A 15,012-nucleotide genomic window follows, 5' to 3' on the forward strand; every position below is an offset into this window, starting at 1 on the left:
TTAACAAGAAGAGAAAACCTTTATTTGTCCATGCATGTTTAAGAGACCCTCTCAAAATAGACTGAGTCAAAAATATCCCTTTCAGTAGTACACTTTCAGAATGTTTGAGACGTCTCTGTGAAAGGGCTAATCTGAAAGTTTTTGACAGTCTGGGAGCCTGAAGAAATCCCCCATTTTCCCAAAGCTGTGTTTTTGAAGACTCTTCTTCAAAGAGCAAGCCCACCCGTTTTGCTATTAGTGCCAAGAAAGAACAATGAGTAGATTTTCTGTGTCACAAAGAAAAGTAGTAGACGAAAGATCTGATTGCCACCATGTTGCATTTAAAACCTCATTTTCTTTAGAGAACTGTCCACCGGACTCTCCAATAGGCAGGGATTTAAGGGTGAAACAGTTCAGAACCAGATCTCCCACCATATAACTCAAAGATGATGTTTATATATCTGGGAACCTTTTAAAAACCATCTAGATCTATGGGTAAATTTCAAATCCACAAAGTTCAACTGGATGGAAAGTTTACTCAAAGGCATTCTTTCATCCTTTCATCCCAGTTTTTAAGCCTAATCCTACTACTTTTAGGCTGACTCAAATTTATAGAACTGAAATCATCATTGTATCTCCCCAATGACTGGTGGTGATATTTGACTTCATATACTGAGATCAATTTTTATTTAATTCACATTTTTGAAAGAGCTTGACCTGAAAGTCATTGCCCTATGCTGAAAAGATTGAATTGATTTTCTCAAGTACGTATCATAAAAACAGTTGATCGTATTGAGGTGAGGTCATATCAAAGTAGTACACTGAAATTGAGCCCTGAAGAAAATATTTTTTTTTATTATTGTACTTTAAGTTTTAGGGTACATGTGCACAGTGTGCAGGTTTGTTACATATGTATCCATGTGCCATGTTGGTGTGCTGCACCCATTAACTCATCATTTAGCATTAGGTGTATCTCCTAATGCTATCCCTCCCCCCTGCCCCCACCCCACAACAGTCCCGGGAGTGTGATATTCCCTTTCCTGTGTCCATGTGTACTCATTGTTCAATTCCCACCTATGAGTGAGAACATGCGGTGTTTGTTTTTTTGTGCTTGCAATTGTTTACCGAGAATGATGATTTCCAGTTTCATCATGTCCCTACAAAGGACATGAACTCATCATTTTTTATGGCTGCATAGTATTCCATGGTGTATATGTGCCACATTTTCTCAATCCAGTCTATCGTTGTTGGACATTTGGGTTGGTTCCAAGTCTTTGGTATTGTGAATAGTGCCGCAATAAACATACGTGTGCATGTGTCTTTATAGCAGCATGGGTATATATCCAAAGGACTAGAAAATATTTTTTAAATAATTTTTTTTTTGATAGAGACTGGATCTTACTTTATTTCCTAGGCTGGTCTTGAACTCCTGGCTTCAAGTCATCCTCCTGCTTTGGCCTCCCAAAATGGTGGAATTACAGGCATGAGCCACATGCCACCCCTAAAAAATGAATATATTTTTCAGATATCAAGGCCTAGCAATTTTCTTAGGTCAGCAAATATAGTCTCTTCTTTCTGTACTTCACAGTGCAACATTTGATATTGAGTAGATGTTGTAGAACATTATGTTGAAGAGCCCAGGTTCTAGAATACCACCATATAGTTTAGATCTTGGCTTTAGTGCTCAATCATTGTGACTTTGAGAATATTGCTTAACATTTTCTTTCCTCAGTTTGTCTCATTTATAAAATGATATAAAAGCCACTCTCTTCCATGTAGTGTCTTTGTGCCTAATATATGAGTAGTATGGAATTGAATCTTAACCCACTAGCATCTGTAGTGTGTGCTACTGCAGTATATGAAAAGATGCAGTAGATTTCTAAATTTTGGGGGGAACATTGTGTTTTATGCACATGTGTTCTATAAGGGAAATTTAGGAAACCATGTAGTGCGTGTTTTCATACACTATATTCGTACTGGTATGAAGTCACATAGACAGTTGGAATACTGTCCCAAAGATATACAATTGTTTGAGTCACAGAGGTTCCTACGACTCCATTAAGACAGAAGGTATAGCCTAGAGTTGGAGGGTCTGAGATAGTGCCTCAAAAGTCTAAAGGATAATACCTGAATATAGACTCCAAAATTTAAGGCTTCAGGATCCTCAGAATCCTTGCATTTGTGAGAGCTATGTCTGTGATGTTGCCATTTGTCACCAGGATGCTTTATGTTGTCTTTTAAGTTTTAGGTATCCAGATCTGCTTGATCACCTGCATCTTGCCTCATATGTCTCTCTGAATGTAAAGATTTTGCCTACATCTGATGAAAACTATCCACTGTTCACATTATTTGTCATATGTATCTGCTTGGAGCAGAGTAAGACACTTCTAAGGGAACTTGACATTTCATGACCCAGGAGATCAGGTTCATCCTTACCACTAGCTACTCTCTGAAGTTTTTGAAGTTCGTTGGTCTTATGGACCAAGATCATGAGACTTTTTAGAAAGATGAGCTAAAAAATTGCTATTCATCCATCCACTTATTCATTCATCCACATATCCACCTATCATAAATATTTACTTCAGTTACTTATCCTTCTGCAGAAGTGAGCAAGCTGAAAACAAAGTAACTGGGGGTACATCTCCAGTAATCCTCCTTCTGGGAGTGGAATGAAACTCCCTCCTTCCCGTCAAGTCTCTTTCCATAAGTAAATTGTGTAGAATGAATTGTGCTCCTCCCCCACCCCAAAAATTCATCTGTTTTGAAGGCCTGACCCCCAGTACACCTGATTGTGACCTTATTTGTAAATAAGGATATTGCAGATGTAATTACTTAAGGTGATATCATATAGAAGTATGGTGGATCCCTAATGTCATATGACTGGTGTCCTTATAAAAGGGGGAAATTTGGACACAAATAGACACACAGGGAAAACACTATGTGAAGACTGGAGTTATTCTGCACAAGTCAGGAAACTACTGGAAGCTAAATAGAAAGAGGCCTTTTCCTTGTGCCTTCAGAGAGAACTTGGCCCCACTGACATTTTGATCTCAGACTTCTAGTCTTCAGAACTTTGACACAATACATTTCTCTTGTTTAACTTTACACTCAGTTTATGTTACTGTGTTACAGAAGCCCTAACAAAGTCATGGAGTAATCTCTGGGATTAATCCCTTTCCCCAACATTGCGTAAACTATTCTTTATCTACTTAGCAATGCACTTTGGATATTCTTCTGTGTCAGTAAATATGTTTCTATGTTATTTCTAATAGTTTTAATATATATAGTTATTTCCCAAATTAAAAAAACTTAATCCGTTCACTTTGATATACATTAATATACTAACTTGTCTCTAATTTTTATTAATAGTTAAAAATTCTGCAGATTGGTGGTGTAATCTGGTTTACATTTGAAGCTATTGATTGTACTTGTTAACTTTCATAGCTGCTATTTTATATACTTATATTTTATGTTATGAAGTTCTTAAATTGGCTAATTTTTAAAAACAGGAATGAATAACAAAGAAATAGAATTTAATCATTCCTAATGGCAGTTATTTTTCTTATGTATTCATGCCTAGTTTTCACCAATGTGCATGTATTTTACCTATTTCTAATATACATATATATGCACACACAGACACACACCCACAATGTTCTTTAATTTGATTTATTACTTAATATATTTTAAATATATTTGCTTTTATAGTACCTTTATGGAATATTTGGAATCCCCATAAAATTTCCCATCAAATATGTATGTTCAAAATATTATTGATGTAACTACTCCCCATTATTGAACATTTAGTTTCTTTTCAGCTTTAAGCTGTTGGAATTTGTGCTGTAGAACCTATAACTATCCTAACCATAAGAAGGATAGGTCAAAGATTATGAAACTTTGTTGATCTTCTGTAATTATTTTCATAGGGATTATCCATAAGCAAGATGATAGTGAAATTGACTAATTTAGGTTGACAATTTATTCTTGAAATTAGCATAAACCAGCAGTATATAAAACAGTAACGTAGGGATAAGATTCAATTTAATGCTACATTTTAGTAATCAGAATTCTGATTTTCTGAATATATTGTGTCCTTTATCAGGTGAATGCTTTCGCTGTTGATATGAACCTCATCTTTCCCCGTTCCTGCAACCTAATCCTTTGTCTTTAAATTCTCTGTCAGTTGGCACTAATTTCTTTTGAGACATGTGTGTTGGAAACAAATAAAATTTTTCTTAGTTTACCAACTTAATTATTTTTTCCTTACTCTCCACTTATGATAATAATCTTGAGAACAAAAGTATTTAGATATGTCCTAGGTATAAATCCCAAAGAGATTCAGTATAATAAGCAGTCCATGGTATTTACACTTGGAAAGCAAACTTTGACTTTTTGTCCTTTACCACATAGGCTTGATGCAAAAATCAATGAGATGTTCTAGTTCTATGAATTTGATTTCTTTTTATCTTTTTCACAGTGAAGGAAAACAAATCAAATTAATGTTACAAGTAAACAGATTTCTGAGTTTTGCTACCTAATGCTGAACATCTACGTACTTCAAAGATGTTATAGAATCTTTGAGATAAAATGGTATTTTTTTTCCCTTATGGTAACTGATATTCAGGATTGGAAACAGTTTGCCTCAAGAAAATGCTGCTTTGCATACTATAAAATGCCGGTGATTACTCAACTCTTGCAGTGTTAGAGCTAGGAGGGAACTCAAGAGTTATTCTAATTTTTTTCCATGCAGACTCAATAGTGATATTGAGAGAATAACTTTTAATAATACAGGTATCTATTATTAAAATGAAAATGGCAGAGGACAAGATAATATGCCGTAATCTGCTTCGTCAGTGGTGTGTGTGTATCAGCAAATATTTTTTCAGCCAACTAATAGATGATATAAAAAATTGGGATTGTAAGACCCATCCATAGAAATGATCATAAATTACTAGCCGTAGAATTTATTTGCCTCCCTTTGGAAGTTTATTTCCTTTTGTGATTAATAACAAACTTGAGGTTAGGTGTATGTGGTTGAATGGTAACATGCACCCAAGGTTTGGTTACATGGAATTGCATCATGTTGCTTGGCACCACCCGGCTGAGTGTCCAAACAGCTAGTTTGGAGGCATGTGTCTCATGGGCATGGAGTGTTAATTTCTCTTCCAGCAAAACCGAAAGCATTCGACTGAGAGAGTGGAGGGGTGGGTGTGATTGAAGAGCAGACAGGAGAAAAGACTGTGGGGGAATATAATTTTTTTTGTTCTGCTTCTACTCCAGTACTGGATGCCATAAGATATTGCCTACTGCTATGGACAGTTTATTTTAAAAAGTAGTAGGTGTTTCAGTATGATTTATTCATTGTCTACAGAAATCCTAATGTGGATCATGTTCATATACAATATATAGAAGTATAGATATTAAATAGTCAATTTCATAAACATAATCTTTAATTGTGAGTCAAAAATATTCAGGGTCCAATTACAAGGAAAAGTACAATTTTTTAAACAATGTTTTATGTTTTTTATTTGTCTTGATCCAAGGTTTTATAAAGTAGTTTAAATCCTGTGCTTACTTTTCTGTTTATTTGCCAATTAATAGAGAGGAGATAAATGAAAAGGATCAGGTAGGAAGAAGGGAAGCAGCCAATATTGTCAAACTAACAACGGACCCGATTGTACCTGTGATGTTATATTGGAGAGTACAGAAATATTGAAAAACATATTAGGATTTCAAAGCATCTGTTTTTCATATGAGTAAACGGAAGCTTATGAGATTTCTTCACTCATTATATAGCTGGAACTTACACCCAAGTCCATATTTCCTAGTCTAATCTCCTAGCTTTCTTCAGCTATCTTCTGGGTCTTGGGGCCAGATTTAGGGTGTTTGGGGAATTATTTGTTTGCACCCTTAAACTCATTTGAATTTTGTAAAATCTTAAGTATAGTAACTTCACATTAGATGTCGCATTTGCACAGGGCAACTTTGGCTAATGGTTATTGGAAATGTGGAGTATGGGCATTCTAGGGCACTTCTCTTAGTTTTTTCTTTTTCTGGAGTGAGGTGAGGCTATAAAAAATAGACAATATTAAACCGTATAGTCGTTTATGTATTCAATACTTTTCCATGCCAACAAACCCTCTCAGTGTACTATTGTGCACCTTATTTTGCAAATAAGTCAAGAGAAAAACAATTTTTCCATATTAAGGAATCATATAGGATAGTCAGGGTTTATATAAAATTCTGATAGCACTTAGTATAGCTTCGTTCTCCCTAAAGTAGGTAAAATAGAAGGTAAACTTTGGAATTTTAAGACTATTCACTGTTCATGACACTGTTTATCCTACATTTGTCACATATCATTTTCTCAGGATATCTGACATAACCTCTCCAAGACGTTTGGTTTAAAATTAATTGGCAGTCAATGGCAAAGGGTAGAGTCACTTCAATTTGCTGAAGCAAGCACAGTAGCATCTACCAGAGTATATGTCAGATTGTTCTCAGACCGCCAAGGGCAAAAATATGTGCTGAGGGAGGCTGTACTGGTGCCACTGTGTTGGAGGCCTTCTTTAACTCTTAATTAGCTTGCAATGAGTGGAGATGCCATCTTGACTGGCTCTCTGGGAACCATTAGGCAGGGCCACTGACCTTGGCAACTCTAATATTTATCTCTGTGGAACTGAGTTGTGAAACTAAAAGGCACTGCACAGGTGTTTCCAAATATTTTAAACCAGCAATGTAGGGACTACATTTAGGCCATTAAAACTAACTACCAGTGTATACAGTGACCTGGTTCAGGGTACTCTTCAGGTATCAGTCTACCTTTGGGGCAGTAGCACAGTGCCCCTTGCATTCTGCCGCCACATTAGAGGCCTCATTTTTATTTTAGCCTGGACATAACAGCCGGTTAAATTATGTGAGGAGTAGCTCTTCTTGATAAGATCAGCAAAGATGCTAGAAGTAGGACTGACTGTGAAATAGCTGCAGCCAACTGGCCTCTCAGCCACCATTCTTATCTCCTGGATAAATAAGAAGCCTGCAATTACATTTTGTAAATCTCTAATAGTCAGATAGGCAAAACAGGGCTTCCATGGACTCAGGTTAAAAGGTTTGATTGTGAGTTGTGACTTAAGGCCAAAGGAAGAGAAATAGCCAAGAGAGAATAGTATAGATAGGAGACAGAATCTCAGTAATGAACTAGCACCAGAAAATCTTCTGCAAAGAATATACACAAGAAATAATCTCCAAGACACAGGATTTAAGCTTCTGCATTTTCTTTCTATTCCTAACAGTGTGCCTAGCAACCGCTGATATAGTACAAATTTTGCCGAATGTCAGATCGAGAACTCTGGAAGGTTTATATCTGCAGGAGATTAAGGTACAAATATTTCCAGATTTGTTTCAGGGTGGCAAGATCAACTCACAGCATGAGGCTTCTGTCATCATAGAGATGCTCTGTGGTACTTTCTTTTCTCTTGTAAATGAACTGGCAAAATTGCCACCTGAGTCAAATGGAAGAAGGCAAAATGTTGTCTTAGCTGTTCTGGGGAGTGAGTGGCATGTTTCCTGGGCCAGATAGTGGATCCGGATTCAGTAAGGGGACTGACTCAGTGCTCTCTATGGAACTAGAAGATCAGAAAACAACTGATCATGCTTATGTTGTATTCATGATGGCTTGAAAAAATCGTTTCCACCCATTATGTTACCACTATACTGAACATGCATTAATAGAATAGAAATGGAAATCATCAGCATTAACAGATTAATTTTATGAAAGGTCACAGCCAGATTGTATACATGGACATGCCGTAGGATGCACCAAGATAAATCTTTACAATTTATTTTGTTCTTCATTGCTCTGGGAAACCTATATTTTGTCAGTTACAGGAAATATATAGCTCAATGGCTACCATTAGTTTGAAAAATAACAGAGGATATATTTTGGCCTGAAAGGAGCAGAGCTCTAATGTTATTGCAGCTGTAATAAAGAACTAAGCACCTAACCTTATGCTTGAAAGAGTCACCAGGTGAAGACAGAGGTGTTCACTTAAAGCACTCAGATTCAGAAGCAATCCTTAAAAACAAAACCCAGAGGAAAACCATTTAATAAACAAATAATAAGGCATGCTGGAGAGGCAGTTGTGGGAGTCCAAGTGTAGTCAAGTGTTTCCGTCTTAGTGCTTGCTCCACTTAGCCAGAGCTCTGGGTCACCTGGGATTTGGGCCCTGGGAGGGGGTAACAGTGATTACGGGTTTAGCACTGGACTCTGCTGTGCATTCATCTTTGGAGATACCATAGGCCAACTGGAGCTCACAGGCTTCACAGCTTCATCGATTTTTTGCTTCAGTGGGGATAATAGGGAGCCGAAACAAGACAATTTCCTTGCTCCATCTCTGCTACTTCATTTCTCTTTCCTCAGTATGCATTTAGATGTTGCAGAGAGTTCATGGGACAGACAGAAAAAGAAAACCCTTTGCTGTGTTCACAAATGGTCCAAGACTGAATTAAGAATCACAATGATATTTTCTCTATTAGTTAACACATTATTTAACTTTGTATTATACATAGAGTATTTAAGTTGTTTTAAGTGTTGTTTTACTTGCATATATTAAGACAAATATTACCTGGTTGATTTTCACACAGTGGACTTTAAAAAAGACATTCAGTCAAGAGCTATCTTGGTATGGAGGTGAGGAAGTGACAAGCCCCTGTGGTAGACACTGAACTTTTCGTATTTCGGCTATATCTGTCCTCTTTTTTCCTCTGAGAACACACAAGAGAATCCTTATTATTAATTTGTTAATTCAGAAACCTTTCTTAAGTTAGCTGCATATCTTTATAAATTCACACTTACAAATCAAGAACCTGATATTACCTGTAATCCTAACAAATAAAATTAAATCTTTCTCAGACCCCACGTGCCAATATTCATGATTGTCCCATGACAGTGAGTGGTGTCTTTATCTTGTACAATTATCCATGCATCAAGCTTAAGTATTTTGGTAAATGATGGAGACACACTCCTCAGTGCCTTAGTCCTCCTTGGAGAACATGGGAAGAAAGATTGTTCTTATGCAATCATAAGCAGACTGTGGCCATCCAAGAATCCAAGTATATTATTAAACAAACTTGGTCTCACCAAAAATAGTTGAATAGAATATTGCCCAGTCATCAAGAAATCAGCAAACATTTTAAGCACCTTTAAAGTATACTGTGCTAGGCATTCTGATGGGATACAAAAAATATGAGGATACATTTTGATTGAATAAAAACAATATGAGTTTCTGTCCTCAAGAAACTTATAATTGGGAAAAGAAAACAAAGTATGGTATTCAGTTTCTTCCTGGTTCAGTTTTGGGAGATTGTATGTGTCTAGGGTTTTATCCATTTCTTCTAGATTTTCTAGTTTGCGTGCACTGAGGCGTTCATGGTAGTCCCTGAGGGTTTTTTATATCTCTGTGGGGTCAGTGGTAATATCCCCTTTGTCATTTCTAAATGTGTTTACTTGGATCTCCACTTTTTTTTTAATTAGTCTAGCCACTGGTCTATTTATCTTCTTAATATTTTCAAAGAACCAATTCCTGGATTCATTGATCTTTTGTGTGGTTTTTCACATCTCAATTTCCTTTAGTTCAGCCCTGATTTTGGTTATTTCTTGTCTTCTGCTAGCTTTGCAGTTAGTTTGTTCTTTCTTCTCTATTTCCACTGGTTGTGATGTTAGGTTGTTAATTTGAGATCTTTCTGAATTTTTGATGTGGGTGTTTAGTGCTATAAACTTTTCTCTTAACACTGTCATAGCTGTGTGCCAGAGACTGTGTTATGTTGTATCTTTGTTCTTACTAGTTTCAAAGAATTTCTTGATTTCTGCCTTAATTTCATTATCTACCCAAAAGTCTTTTAGGAGCGGGTTGTTTAATTTCCAGGTAATTGTATGGGTTTGAGAGATTTTCTTAGGATTCATTTATATTTTTGTTGTGCTATAGTCGTTGCTGTGATTTTGAGCTTTTTGCATTTGCCTGAGGATTGTTTTATGTCCAATTGTGTGGTCAAATTTAGAGTATGTGTCATGTGGAGATGAGAATATGCAGTCTGTTGTTTTGGGTCGGAGAGTTCTGTAGAAGTCTTTTGGGTCCATTCGGTCAAGTGTTGGGATCAGGTCCTGAATATTTTTGTTAATTTTCTACCTCAGTTATCTGTCTAATGCTGTCAGTCGGGTTTTGAAGTCTCCCACTATTATGGTGTGGAAATACAAGTCTCTTCATAGGTCTCTGAGAACTTGCTTTATGAATCTAGCTGCCCTTGTCTTGGTTGCATGTATATTTAGGGTAGTTAGCTCCACTTATTGAATTGAACCCTTTACTGTTATGTAATGCCTTTTTTTTTTTTGTCTTTTTCATCTTTCCTGGTATAAAGTCTGTTTTGTCTGAAATTAGGATAGCAACTTCTCCTTTTTTCTCTGTTTTCCATTTGCTTGGTAGATTTTCTTCCATCCCTTTATCTTGAGCCTATAAGTGTTATTGCGTGTGAGGTAGGCCTCTCTTGGAGACAGCATATCATTGGGTCTTGCTTTGTTATCCAACTTGCCACTCTGTGCCTTTTAATTCCAAGGACATGAACAGACACTTTTCAAAAGAAGACATACAGTATGCATCTAACAAGCATATGAAAAAATGTTCAACATCACTAATCATTAGATTAATGCAAATGAAAACCACAATGGGATACCATCTCACACAAGTCAAAATAGCTATTATGAAAAAGTCAAAAAATAAGAGATGCTAGCAAGGTTGCAGGAAAAAAGGGAATGCTTATACACTGCTGGTGGGAATGTAAATTAGTTCAGCCATTATGGAGAGCAATGTGGTGATTTGTCAAAGAACTTGAAACAGAATTAGCATTTGACTCAGCAGTCCCATCATTACAGGTTATATACCCAAACGAATATAAATCATTCCGCCCTAAATACACATTCATCACAGCACTATTCACAATAGCTAAGAGGTAGAATCAACCTAAATGCCTATCAACAGTAGACTGGATAAAGAAAGTGTGGTACATATACACAATAGAATACTATGCAGCCAAAAAAAAAGAACAAGATAATGTCCTTTGCAGCAACATGGATGGAGCTGGAGGCTATCATCCTAATCAAACTAATTGCAGGAACAGAAAACCGATTACTGCATATTGTTACTTATAAGTGAACACATGGACACAAAGAGGGGAAGAACAGACACTGGGGCCTACTTGAGGGTGGCGAGTGTGACTAGGTGGAAAATCAGAAAAAAATATTTGGTACTTTGCTTATTATATGCATGATGAAGTAATCTGCACACCAAACCCCCATGACACACAGTTTACCTATATAACATGTTTGTTAACCTGTGCATGTACTCCTGAACCAAAATGAAAATTAAAAAAACAAAACAAAATATGAACAAAGTGCCAATATAAGAGACAAATATCAGTTCAATTAAGTACAGATATTGATTCAATTGGTAGCAGGAATAATAAATACTCTAGCAGAGTAGAAGAAGAAGAAATGGCCATGGGCTATCCTGGCCTTTAAGATAAATGGAAGAAAATGAATTTGAGCAGAATCCTAAAGGATTGGTAAGATTTACACTAATTTCATCCCAAGCAGATGTTCTAGCATGCGTAAAAGTAAAAGCAGGAAAATGTAAAATCATTGGGTATGATGATGATAATAGTTAACTTTTACTGAGTACTTGAGAGATTCCATGTAATATTGATTAATCTACACCAGAACATCTAAGACAAATTTAAGACATGCCAGTGGAAAACCTTAGCCACAGATTCGATGTAGGTGATAAAAATAAAGGGAATGAGAAAGCTAAACATTGGGAGAAATTAGCAAAAACTCCAGGTCTTCAAGACTGGTTAGCTGGAAGAACATGGTATAGATTTACTGAAGTACGGGTGTCTTTTGACAGACCTGGTTTACAGAGAAGAGATCAGGGTTTTGTATGAGATTGATTGATTGATTGATTGGTTTAGAGACGGGGTCTTGTTCTTGTCTCTCAGGCTGGAGGGCAATGGCACGATCTCTGCACACTGCAACCTCTGTCCCCTGCATTCAAGCGATTCTCCGGCCACAGCCTCCCTCTAGTAGCTGGGATTACAGGCACTCACTACCATGCCCAGCTAATTTTTGTACTTTTAGTAAAGATGGGGTTTCGCCATGTTGGCCAAGCCGGTCTCAAACTCCTGACTTCAGGTGATCTGCCTACCTCAGCCTGCCAAAGTACTGGAATTACGGGCATGAGCCGTCATGCCTAGCCATGAGATAATTTTTAATGAATTTAATTCAAGGATTCAAAAGAAATATTCAGTAAGCATTTAGAAAGTTGGGACCTGGGATTCCAGAGAGGCTCAACTAGAAAAAGAGTTAACACTCAAATGCCTAGGGAAGGTAGCTTCATGAACCAGAATGAAACCAAAAATTGTGAACCTCCTTTAGAAGTTTTACATCTAGAGGACCATGAAACAAAGTGAATTTTCATTTAAGTCCAAAGAGAACTTAATAACCCTCATGTTTCTCATGATACTGTCCAAAATCCACAAATCCCCAAGAAATTATTCCTTCTTTTCATAGAGACATGCGTATTAAAGGTAACTGAAGAAGGCAAAAAGGAAAACAAAATGACTGTGAATAGACTAGGTGTATCTGTTCTGTTCATATCCTTTGTCCACTTTTTGATGAGGTTGTTTGTTTTATTCTTGTAAATTTGTTTAAGTTCCTGGTAGATTCTGGATATTATCCCTTTCTCAGATAGATTATTAGCCCTTTGTCAGATGGATAGATTGCAAAAAATTTTCTCCCATTCTGTAGGTTGCCTGTTCACCTTGATGATAGTTTGTTTTGCTATGCAGAAGCTCTTTAGTTTAATTATATCCCATTTGTCAATTTTGGCTTTTGTTGCCATTGCTTTTGGTGTTTTAGTCATGAAGTCTTTGCCCATGCCTATCTCCTGAATGGTATTGCCTAGGTTTTCTTCTAGGGTTTTTATGGTTTTAGGTCTTACATTTAAGTCTTTAATTCATCTCGAGTTAATTTTTGTATAAGGTCTAAGGAAGGGGTCCAGTTTCAGTTTTCTGCATATGGCTAGCCAGTTTTCCCAACACCATTTATTAAATAGGGAATCCTTTCCCCATTGGTTGTTTTTGTCATGTTTGTCAAAGATCAGATGGTTGTAGACGTGTGGCATTATTTCTGAGGCCTCTGTTCCATTCCATTGGTCTATATATCTTTTTTGTTACCAGTACCATGCTGTTTTGTTTACTTTAGCCTTGTAGTATACTTTGAAGTCAGGTAGCATGATACCTCCAGCTTTGTTCGTTTTGCTTAGGATTGTCTTGGTTATATGGACTCTTTTTTCGGTTCCATATGAAATTTGAAGTAGTTTTTTTCTAATTTTGTAAAGAAAGTCAATGGTAGCTTGATGGGGATAGCATTGAATCTATAAATTACTTTGGGCAGTATGGCCATTTTCATGATATTGATTCTTCCTATCCATGAGCATGGAATGTTTTTCCTTTTGTTTGTGTCCTCTCTTATTTCTTTGAGCAGTGGTTTGTAATTCTCCTTGAAGAGGTCCTTTGCATCCCTTGTAAGTTGTATTCCTAGGTATTTTATTCTCTTTTTAGCAATTGTGAATGGGAGTTAACTCATGATTTGGCTCTGTGTTTGTCTATTTTTGGTGTTTAGGAATGCTTGTGATTTTGCACATTGATTTTGTATCCTGTGACTTTGCTGAAGTTGCTTATCAGCTTAAGCAGATTTGGAGCTGAGACGTTGGGGTTTCTAAATATACAATCATGTCGGGGTTTCTAAATATACAATCATGTCATCTGCAAACAGAGACGATCTGACTCCCTGTCTTCCTATTTGAATACTCTTTATTTCTTTCTCTTGCCTGATTGCCCTGGCCAGAACTTCTAATACCATGTTGAATAGGAGTGGTAAGAGAAGAATCCTTGTCTTGTGCCGGTTTTCAAAGGGAATGCTTCCAGCTTTTGCCCATTCAGTATGATATTCCCTGCGGGTTTGTCATAAATAGCTCTTATTATTTTGAGATATGTTCCATCAATACCTACTTTATTGAGAGTTTTTAGCATGAAGAGGTGTTGAATTTTATCGAAGACCTTTTCTGCATCTATTGAGATAATCAGGTGGTTTTTGTCTTTGGTTCGGTTTATGTGGTGGATTACATTGACTGATTTGCATATGTTGAACCAGCCTTGCATCTCAAGGAGGAAGCCCACTTGATCATGGCGGATAAGCTTTTTGATGTACTGCTGAATTCCTTTTGCCAGTATTTTACTGAGGATTTTCACATCGATTTTCATCAGGGATATTGGCCTGAAATTTTCTTTTTTGTGTGTGTCTCTGCCAGGTTTTGATATCAGGATGATGCTGGCCTCATAAAATGAGTTAGGGAGGAGTTCTTCTTTTTCTATTGGTTGCAATAGTTTCAGAAGGAATGGTACCAGCTCCTCTTTGTACCTCTGATAGAATTCAGCTGTGAATCCATCTGGTCCTGGGCTTCTTTTTGTTGGTAGGCTATTAATTACTGCTTCAATTTCAGAACTTGTTATTGGTCTACTCAGGCATTCAACTTCTTCCTGGTTTAGTCTTGGGAGGGTGTATGTGTCCAGCAATTTATCCATTTCTTCTAGATTTTCCAGTTTATTTGCTTAGAGGTGTTTATAGTATTCTCTAATGGTAGGTTGTATTTCTGCGGTATCAGTGTTTACATCCCCTTGGTCATTTTTTATTGTGTCTATTTGATTCTTCTCTCTTTTCTTCTTTATTAGTCTGGCTAGTAGTCTATCTATTTTGTCAATCTTTTCAAAAAATCAGTTCCTGTAGTCATTGATTTTTTTGAAGGGTTTTTCATGTATCTATCTTTTTCAGTTCTGCCCTGATCTTAGGTATATCTTGTCTTCTGCTAGCTTTTGAATTTGTTTACTCTTGCTTCTCTAGTTCTTTTAATTTTGATATTAGGTAAA

The 15,012-nt window shown here is 36.6% G+C and overlaps 1 protein-coding gene across 5 annotated transcripts in view; it reads left to right on the forward strand.

Moving 5' to 3' along the window:
* CNTN4 (contactin 4) overlaps positions 1-15,012 on the forward strand; it is a 991,759-nt gene that overhangs the window by 447,019 nt on the left and 529,728 nt on the right. The window contains exon 1 of one of the 5 annotated variants that reach the window (XM_032149529.2): positions 7,095-7,357. The exons of the other annotated variants lie outside the window; for them this stretch is intronic. The gene's annotated coding sequence lies outside the window, so the exon portion shown is untranslated. Of the gene's footprint in view, positions 1-7,094; positions 7,358-15,012 lie in introns of those variants that run through there. 5 annotated transcript variants of the gene reach the window in all.

Source organism: Hylobates moloch, unplaced genomic scaffold (genome assembly GCF_009828535.3).
Source record: "Hylobates moloch isolate HMO894 unplaced genomic scaffold, HMol_V3 SCAFFOLD_4, whole genome shotgun sequence".
Classification (NCBI taxonomy): domain Eukaryota; kingdom Metazoa; phylum Chordata; class Mammalia; order Primates; family Hylobatidae; genus Hylobates; species Hylobates moloch.